The following is a 10,957-nucleotide window of genomic DNA, read 5'->3' on the forward strand; positions in this document are numbered from 1 at the left end:
TTTTTTTTTTTTTTTTTTTATAATTTTTTTCTTTTTATAATTTCTAGACATTAACTTAATGATAATGATAATGGTAATGTTAACAATTGAAAATAAACGAAGTAAGAGTACATATAAAATAAAATAAATCCTTATATTGAATATCTTTAGAATTTAAATGAAAAAAGTGTAATTAAATTTACTGAATTCTATGATTAATAAAGATCAAATGAACTGAATACAAATGTAAAAAACCCAGCGATATTTTCATTTATTTTTATCGAAAGTTAATGGTTGCTACAATAAATTCTAAAGATCGATAGGATGAATACGTGCCTGGGGAGCCCTGGATGAATATTACTACTGATAAAGGTAGTACATAGAATCCGCTAGACCACCGGAATGGTTTAAGGCGCCCAGGAGACGTACTTCTGTCGCATCGAATAGAACAAAATCATGTCTGCACATAAAAAATGAATCATGGCGAACGCAGGCTTATTATCACTTATGATGGCTAATGTTCCTAATAATTAAAGTGCATGGCATTTTGTAGCCATTCGAAGTATATAAATCGCCTCGATGACACACTTCGTTCCCCAGGGAGCGTCAAAAAGAAGCCGAATACATCATGGTGAACGACTTGTGGCGACTTTAGAATGAATATTGTTTTAGATAATACAGGCTTTCAACCATCCAAATCATCTGGCCCACTTCGCTGCTCAGTGAGCGTCGATGTGTGATTCGTGGACACACCCGCTTGCTAGTGAGAGTCAAGGACGCACATACATGTACGGACATCAATATATATCTTCGCGAACTTTTCTTGAACCTCCTGCAGACCTTAGCATGAGTTTTGTCAGTTCATACAGTCTTCTGAACTTGCTTTTTGGTTCCTTATGATACCTAAATCATCTTGTAAATTCATTTTATTAACTTGATTGACTTGACTTGACTTTAGGATTAACGTCTTCAAAATTAATTCCGTACTAGTAGATATACGTTCGTTATAGCTTAAACAAGTTTTGAGAATAGTTGAATTACTCTGTGTAGTTTTCGGCGTTTAAGGACCAGTTCATTGCCGTACAAATTGCATTCCAGATTCTTTCAATTTTGACCGGAGTCAGATAATTTATCCGCTTTAAGGCATTTAAAAAAAAGTTGTACTTTGAGAAGGTCTCATCTTAATTACCTTCAAATTGTATCAAATTTATTAATATATATCAATAATCAGTATTTTCAGCGGTACTAAATTTCCATTATCCAAATTTCGCTAGTTGCTTACATACTAAAGGAGTTACGTGAGTATCCTCGGGTAATAAACAGTTTTTCTTTTTCAAGACGTATTTCTCATATAAAAATGAGATATTTTATTAGAATTTTTTATTGTTTCAAACATACACTATTAACAAAGAAATTTTGAAATTTTTAGAAAAATTATTTTAAACTAGGCCATTGCGACGCCACTTCCAAGGACTCCTCGGAAAAAAGATGCGCCCGCGTTGGCAGAATAACTCCTTACAGGATCATCTAAAGTGAAAAAATACGTATTTTAATTAAAATCTTAATACAAATATATCTCTATAAAAGATATAACTACACAAATGAGCAGCATGACGAGCTGAATCGATTTTAACATGTACGTCTGTCTGTATTTAAAAAGCTGCACATTTGTTGGAACTTTCGGGCTGCTTTAACCTAAGCTGCCATACAAACTGAACGATTGGAATGGAGTGCTTGTATGGAAAACTTTTTCATTTGACGAGAAATCTTCAAGAAATTTGACAAGAATAAGAAAAGTATGCGAAGTTAACATTTTTGTATATTTATTTATATTTTAACCATATTGTCGCAAAAATTTCACAAAATCATGCTTGTTATTGCTCGTATAGTAAACCCTACTCCACCTGATCCAAGTGATTAGTTAAGAAACGGCTTTCCAGTTCACAACTAAAATATGCTGGTGCGCCTTTTCCCTTTTCTGCATTTTATTTCAACTTAAAAAACAAACAATAATTATTTTTATTGACATAAGGTGAAAACAATTTATTTTATTTATCATTTATTATTGTTCAATAATTCTCGTATTACATTCAATATAAGACAGATGCAATGTGTTTATAACCATTTTATTGTTATTGTTATTGTTAGTAGTTAAATTTAAGTTTTTCTCAACGTGTACTTCATCACTTCCTTACAATGTGCATACACTTGCCATTTTTCGAAAGTAATTTTAGTGTTTCATTTTGCTTATTTTTGAAATTTATAATCTGTTTACGCCAGTAAATTTTGAATACAATTAATTGCTTTTTGAATTCTCGCACATAAACAGCAAATTTTGGGTGCCAAAGGATTTTCGTACATTTTTTATTGTCAAATTTTTTCTTTTGTTTTGTTTTTTATTGTCAATTATTATTATTGTAATTTTTTACTGCCACTTTTTTGTCAGCAATTTTACTGTATGCAAGTGTGTGTGTGTGTGTGTCTACATGTGAGTGTGTGTGTATGTGTGTATGTGATATATTTGTATGCATACCTTTTATTGTCTATAAATTTTAAAATGCTTTAAATGACAATTTTTTTTTGTACTTAAAGTACTGTTGTATGTGAGTGCATACAATACATATGCATGTAGATATGCATGTGTGTGTTTTTTTATTCTATTTTATTTATTTTGCTTCATCATGCTGCAGGCCAACTGTGCGCATTGCCAATCTATTGCCAAATGTGAACCGTATTGTTGCAATTATAATTGAATTTTTTGTTGTTGTAAATATTTTTTAATTTTGTATTTTGTTCATTTTAGTTGTCACGTTAGTGTTGAATTTCAAAAATTCGCACCTTCATTTCGCTAAAATTTATTTTATTTGTTTTTTTTTATTGCGCTGCTCTATGCTAGTCTTTACAAATCCTAAATTTTTTATGAAATTTTAGTTTTTTTTTAATTACAATGGTTGCAGTTTTTATTGTAATTTACTATGCAAAATGTGTTTTGTGCGTGTGTTTGTGCCGTTAATTTATTGTTATGTTTTTTTTTTACTTTGTGATTATTCAATTTTGTATGCATGTACACATGTATGTATGTATGTATGTATGTATGTATGTATGTATGTATGTATGTATATGTGTATGTAAGTATGCAAATATGTATGTAGTTAATATTTTATTAGAAGAGTGAAAAAGTTCATGCAATTTACATAAATTTATTTAATTGAATTTTTTTTTTATTTTTGTTTTTTCTTAAAATTTTTTTTTCAGAATGAAGTTACATTAGTTTCATAATCGCCTTGCTTTAACTATTTAAGGTAATTGGAGTTTGTGTTTTAGTGCTTAAGAAATGTATGTACCTATAAATGTATGTATGTATGTATATTTTTAGCGATTTTGTTTTTCATCGAATTTAATTAGTAAGCAAATATTCACAGTGTGTGAGTTTTAATGAGAACAATAGAGCTATCTAAAAATCCTTCTAAACATATGGAAATATCATCATCATTTACTTACAACTACAATTTAATGCTAAGTAGCACAAACATATACATATATATATTTACATATGCATATTTGCCGGGCATGAGTGTATTTCTATGTATATATGTATGTGTGTGTATGTGTTGGGTAATTTTTGAGCAATTTTTCTATATTACAAAATGGTAAGAGTCGGATCGTTGGCATATACTCAACAATTGATATATGTATGTATGTATATGTATGTATGTACATATACGTATATGTAGGTATTTGCATGTGTGTTAATTATATGTACATATGTATACAAATTTGTGTTTGTAATTGCAGTTAGTTTTGCTCGTTGTGTGCGTCTTTTTCAACTATTTATGCTTGTGCTTTCTTATCATGTTCTAAGTTTTTAAATTTTTTTAACTTTTCTTGTTTTAAACATTATTTTTGTAGCTTCTTGCTCATTGTAATGGCGTGTCATTACAAATTTGTGCGTTTCTATTGTAGGCGTAATATCTAAGTAAGCTATGGTTTTTATGAAAATCAATTGTTGAAATAATATTTTTCAATAATTTTATGTATGTACATATATCTGAGTTTGTGTTCTTCCAAAAATAATGTAATAACAATTGCAGGTTTGTATAAAAATCACTACTTTTCGCAAAGAGAGTTTACTTCAAAGACTTAACTTAATCGAAAAAGTGTTTAAACAAGTAAGGAAGGGCTAAGTTCGGGTGTCACCGAACATTTTATACTCTGATAAAGTGATAATCGAGATTTCAAGCGTGGTTGTGAACCGATTTCATCCATATTTGGTACATGTCATCAAGGTGTGAAGAAAATATTATATACCGAATTTCATTGAAATCGGTTGAGTACTTCCTGAGATATGGTTTTTGGTCCATAAGTGGGCGACGCCACGCCCATTTTCAATTTAAAAAAAAACCTGGATGCAGCTTCCTTCTGACATTTCTTCCATAAAATTTAGTGTTTCTGACGTTTTATGTTAGTCGGTTAACGCACTTTTAGTGATTTTCAACATAACCTTTGTATGGGAGGTGGGCGTGGTTATTATCCGACTTCTTCCATTTTTGAACTGTATATGGAAATGCCTAAACGAAACGACTCTATACAAAAAAGTTAGTAGGGGCGGGGACACGCCCACTTTTCCAAAAAAATTACGTCCAAATATGCCGCTCCCTAGTGCGATCCTTTGTGCCAAATTCCATTTTAATATATTTATTTACGGCTTAGTTATGACATTTTATAGGTTTCGGTTTCCGCCATTTTGTGGGCGTGGCAGTGGGCCGATTTTGCCCATCTTCGTACTTAACCTTCTTATGGAGCCAAGAAATACGTGTACAAGCTTTCATCATGATATCTCAATTTTTACTCAAGTTACAGCTTGCACGGACAGACGGACAGACGGACGGACGGACACACATTTGACTTCATACTAGATCACTTAGATCATGGAGTCGCCAAACCGAATTCTGTCGGCTCCTTCTCTGCCTATATACCTACAAAGGGAGGTGTGGATGGGAAGAAACCGTTGGAGAATAGCTCACTGCGCTTCATTACAGATGGGTTAAAGCTTAGTGGAGGAGTTTATTGTCAGGAGCTCGCTATCAATTCTAGCTTCAAGCTTCCAAACTATTACAGTACTTTTTAAGCCGAGGTTGCTTGCATTAAGGCAATAGCAGATCTACTGCTCCTTGCTCCTTCTTCAGAGTACTAAACATCCACTGAGATAGCAGGGCGGTGATACTAGACTTGAACTCATTAAGAGTGTGTTCAGGGCTGGTCAAGGAGTGCGTAACTTCTCTATCAATATAAATGCTGGGAGCTGTCGCAAAAGCTTTTGGCCCAAGATCGAGCACAAGAAATCTAATGATCTCCTTGCGGTCAGTGAGGCAAGACTCTGAGTAGTCGTGGGGCTTTTATGGTGGCCATGTTGTAAAGTTTGGAATCTTACCAGACTCGATATATCAACCGTGACTGGAGTAATGTAATATTTACTTAACATATGAGTCAACTGTTGTATTGTTCACTTGAAACGAGTTCGGCTCGCACAACCAAAATTCTACGAAAAGAAGGTTTCAAGGCTGAACTGCATTCCTGTAGAGCCCCCAGAGGTGATCCAGTAAGTAATGCGTAGAGCATTCTAAAGTTATGGAGGGAACACTTCTCCACCCTGCTGAATGGCAGTGAAAGCATAACACCAGAAGGTAGTGAACCCGATTCCCCAATCGATGCCGATGGAGCGGACGTTCCATTGCCCGACCATGAAGAAGTTCGAACAGAAATTATCTGTCTGAAAAACAACAAAGCGGCGACAGCCGATAGATTGCCGGCCGATTTATTCGAATATGGTGGCGAAGAACTGATAAGGAGCATGGATCAGTTTCTTTGTAAATGAGACAAGATTGAGTATGCTTTGCGGCAGCAGCCGTATGAGATCTTCAGACAAACGTTAGCGCGGAACCGTGGAGCACATTTGAGTACGCAGGCTTGCAAAAATCACTTGAGTGAACGTATTGAAAAAAATCGTAATCAATAGAAGCTAAGAAAAAGATAAAAAAAATAAAGATAGCACAAATATGCAAAGCTGTGCTGATATCCAATCAGTGAACAAAACATGATTAGTAAAATTAAAATAGTTACATTTAGGTATTGCTGGTTTTTGGAGCTAGAAATGTTGTATGAGAATATCTTTACAATTTTGTTATAAAAAATTGTTATTATTAATTTACAATAGTGCAATAGTAAATAAACATTGCTTCAAAAAAATTATAAAAATTCTACATTTAAAAAATACATTCCAGTAAACTTTTGTTTTCAAAAGCACCCTAAACAAGAATTCAAAAATGTATAATTATTAGGACTATTTATAAGCGGCTTATAAGATTATTACAAAAATAAATTATTTGTGTTATGGCGCTGCAAAAACAAATATACATAATGTAGATATTTATTTGAAACTATTTCAAATTATTTGCTGCGCTCAATTTATTTGATGTATTTATGTTTCTTGTTTTATTTCATTAAAAATGGATGACCACATGCCTACATATGTATGTTTGTATGTAGTTTTTTTATTGTCTTATATTATTTACTATTACTTATTGCTAACACTTATTTTAAAATAGTTGTGCTTCGTACTGCTAGGGCATTCATTAACCTAACCTATATTTCTACTACTTATTTAAGCCCATTAGCTTATGCTAAATTTATTTTTTTGCAATTCAAATATTTTTTACTTAATTTAAATTAGTTACGTTACAATTACAATTATTAGTACGCTTTATTGTCAACGAGAAATTTATTACAATTTGTTGCCTTCATTTTTATTGTCTGGTGCGTGAGTTTCAATTATCGCGAAGAAGAAAATATTTATACATCAATTTATCATATCTAGATGCAATGTGCTAAAATAATAAAACACTTCAAATTGATTTAATGTTGTAATAACAATAATAATACTAATTAAAATAATCATAACAATAGTAACAATTAAAAAAATATTATTAACAATAACACAAAAAATATTAACAATTATAATTTCACTATTATAATTATGGAAAGGAAAGACGTTGTTCATATTTTTAAAATTCTGAATTTATTCTTCAAAATCTATGTCGCTCCCGCTAAGTAATCCCCCTAGGCCACAATGCAATGTGCCAACGTTTTTTTCCAATCCTCAAAACAGCTGTTAAAGTCATTTTCCGGAATAGTCTTCAATGCGACTCCCGATTAATGTCTTCAGTTGACTCAAATCGTTTGAGGTTTCTGAATAACCAGAAGTCCCACGGAGCTAAATCAGGCAAAGACGGTGATTGTAGCACGATATTGGTGTTAAAAATTTGGCGAAAAACTCACGAAGCATCAATGCACAACGCGACGGTGCATTATCGTGGTACAAAAACCAAGAGTTGTCGGCTTATAACTTCGGTCGGTGCAAACGACGCATAACACTGAAATAGTATTCCTTGTTGACAGTTTGGTCGATAGAAAGTAATTCGGAGGACACAACACCACGATAATCGAAGAAAATTGTCAACATAACTTGATTTTTTTTTATTTTTTACCTGCTTTGGCGTGGTTTTATCGGTTACGGCTCGTCTTTGTTACGATATACGGCCGATTAATCGTCTGCTTCCGGATCGTAAGCATAGAACCAAGACATCATCGTCAAAGTCGAAAAGCAATGTGTCACAGACGTCAACACGGCGCAGTTTTTCGAAAAAATTCAGTGATTTTGGAACCCAAACGTGTTTTTCTTTTTTTAGGACCAAATGATCTTTAAAAATGGTTTTTAATGGTCCTTTCGATATTCCAACGATGCCAGTAAGATATCTGACTGTTAATCGTTAAAAATCGCCGTATGCACTTTATATACTTCAGATCTTCGTCAGCGTATACAGATATCACTGACAGTCACTGACTGTCATACCAACCTAGAAATGACGAATGGGTTTTCGCCCAAAAATTTAAATTACAAAGTTATTTGTTATTTATTGCCCACAGTAGTATTATGAGGAAAAAAGTGTGTGCAGCTAAAATAATAACAAATCGATTTATGCTAGTTGTTTGTTCGACTGAACCATGTTTTGACGAATCGAAGCCAACTTATGTACTTGATCATCTCGAAGAGCATAAAATGAGATCTGAATAATTGTAAAAATTGCTGTAATTTCAAGAGAAGCGTGCCTTAAATGTCGGAGATTCTGTGTGGACTCACTTATAAATTATTTTTTATTTGGAAAACGATTTTATCAATTATAATTTAGAGCAATTACGATGATTTATATTAAAACCAAATATTTATAAATCATATTATATAATAATGAAACTTAAAATAATAAAAATTAGTAATTAACGCTCCCTCGATACTTCCACATATTTTGGTAAGAGTAAGCATTCTCTGAATTTCAATTGTATATACCAAACACTGACCGATTGCAAAGTTTTATCACATTAGATTAATTTCTTCTCGATTTATGTACGGAAACTAAACCAATCAAGTGGAATTTAAATTTGTGCTATATGGGAAGTAGGCGTGGCTGTAGTGCGTTTTCGCCCATTGTCACACTGTAACATAAAAATATAAGGGGAATGCCACATACCAAATTTTTTAATTAAAATCCGTTGGACGGGTCTTGAGATATGTGACTTCCCCTTTCGTCCATTATAGACCCTGACTTCCTGAAAGCTCTTTTATAATATCTCTGGTGTAAAATTGAAAGTCTCTGGCGTATTTAGTTTTCGATTTATCGCGCTTTCAGTTGTTTCTAACAGTGGGCAGTGAGCGGGATTGTCATTAGATTTCATCCATTTGCACACTGTCGGTAAGAGTTCATATAATATTTAGACTTGGGGAATTTGGTCATTGTAGCTTTACAACTTGCACGGACGGACAGACGTCCAGACACACAGTCACCCGGATTTCAACTCGTCTCGTCACCCTGATCATTTATACACGTCAGCTAAAATGCAAAACTATGTATCACCATAAAATAGAAATTACATCATATTGTAGTATATGTAGCATAAAAGTTTCAGCTTCAGCTGTCAGATATAACCAATATATAACCATTTTATAAACAAAACTCACATTTTTTTTTCAATATGAGTGGTTTCTAGTATATCATGTTTCCTTCGCCGGTAAACTTATGAATGTTACATTATTTTCGATTTAAGCTGATGATATATAACCCTATATCTATCTCAATTACTTTTAGGTGATACATAGAACCGTTAGGTCAAAAAACTATTATGTTCTGTAGCAACATGTTTCAAGTGTATAAAAATAATTCTCGGTCAATCTGAGGTAGGGAAGAGGAAGGAGAAGGGTGTTTGTGAATTTTTAAGGAATTATTGCTTTCACCCTAATATGATTTTTCGCTTTCAAAAGCTAACTCCACTGGTCTGGAAAATAAATTATTTAAAAAAAAATTAAAAATAATAAAAAATATAAATTATTGATTCGAACCGAAATTTCGAAAATTTCTAGATTAGCATTTTTTTGTCGCACGAATACATACACACATAAAATATAAAACAGAAAATGTGTAAAATTTAGTATTTTATTAGAATAAAAAATGTTATTAAAAAATTTTTCAACATAAAATTTATAGTCAAAATTATGCTAATTGGTTTAATATATATAGTTTTTTTGCAAAAATGTAAACAGATTAATTTCTTAAACAGAAAATATTTTTTTAATAATTATATGTTGTAAATTTTAAATAAAACATACATACGGATAGGTATTAACATGTTTGTATGTATGAAGGTATTGTTTTTATTTGATGCAACTGGATTAAACGTAGAAAAATTTCAGCTTCCAAAAAGTTATAAAAAAAATATTAAATGAATTCATACAAGCAGCACAGCATAAGTTTTAGAAACCTATGTACATATATCCACAAATATGTTTTTTGAGATATTTTTTTTTTTTGTAATTCATGTGTGTTCGTCTGTACGTTTTTGGCATGTACTTATGTATGTGTATATAAATTTGAAGTACATTGATTAGCGTAAATTTCAAATATCAAATTTGCACTTTACAAATAGCGTTTGCTTATTATTGTCTCACATTAACATTATTTACTTTTAATAACTATATTTTAATTGAACAATTTCTCTTTATAATAAATTTCGTCTTTAGCAATAAATTTGCGATTTCGCTTTTGCTTTTTATGTGCATTGCGCAACTATTCTCCGTTATTATTGTCTTGTGTCAACATTATTGTCAGCTTAAAGACTAAAAACAAAATATATTGTCTTTTCAATAATACATTATACAATACATAAATATTTTTATAAAAAAGTTTACATCATTAAATTTCAAAAACAGCGTTACGCATGTGTATGTATATGTGTATATATGTGGTTGCGTGTATAACATTATATATTACTTTTCATATTCATACACAAAAAATGCATTATTAGTAAGTAATAAAACCCAATAGACCGAAAATACCAAAAAATTTTTAGAATAAATTTTGAAAAAAGTTAATACATACATATATTACAGTGAATTTTTAAGTAATTATTTAAGGAATGTGTTTTTTACTTTTTTCTTTTGCTAATTTTTTTTGTTTTTTGTTAAATTTTACAAAATACAAAAAAGTTTGCCGTCACTTTGTGCAACTGCGACAATGCACCTTCACACACCTACATACGCCCTATTTATTTATGAATTTTCTCTTGTTTATATGTAAGTAACATGCTCGTGTGTATATAAGCATGCATGTACTTGCAATCACGGCAAACGCACACATTCTCAGCACATCCAACAATCATGCACACAAATTCAACCGTTATTTTCCAACTATCATATTTTGTTTTTGTTTTTCTTTAATCTTAAAATTATTGTCAAGATATGTTTTTAGATGATATTAGCCTGGTATTTTGGTTAGCAAAACTTTCAGTTTGTTGAAACTTTTTGAAGTGAAAATGTTTGGAGGCCAAGCAAATGCGTAAAATTTGGAGACATTTGTGGAATATTTTTTAATAA

The sequence above is a fragment of the Bactrocera latifrons genome, unplaced genomic scaffold (assembly GCF_001853355.1).
Source record: "Bactrocera latifrons isolate USDA-ARS-PBARC rearing strain unplaced genomic scaffold, ASM185335v1 scaffold_53, whole genome shotgun sequence".
In the NCBI taxonomy this organism is placed as follows: domain Eukaryota; kingdom Metazoa; phylum Arthropoda; class Insecta; order Diptera; family Tephritidae; genus Bactrocera; species Bactrocera latifrons.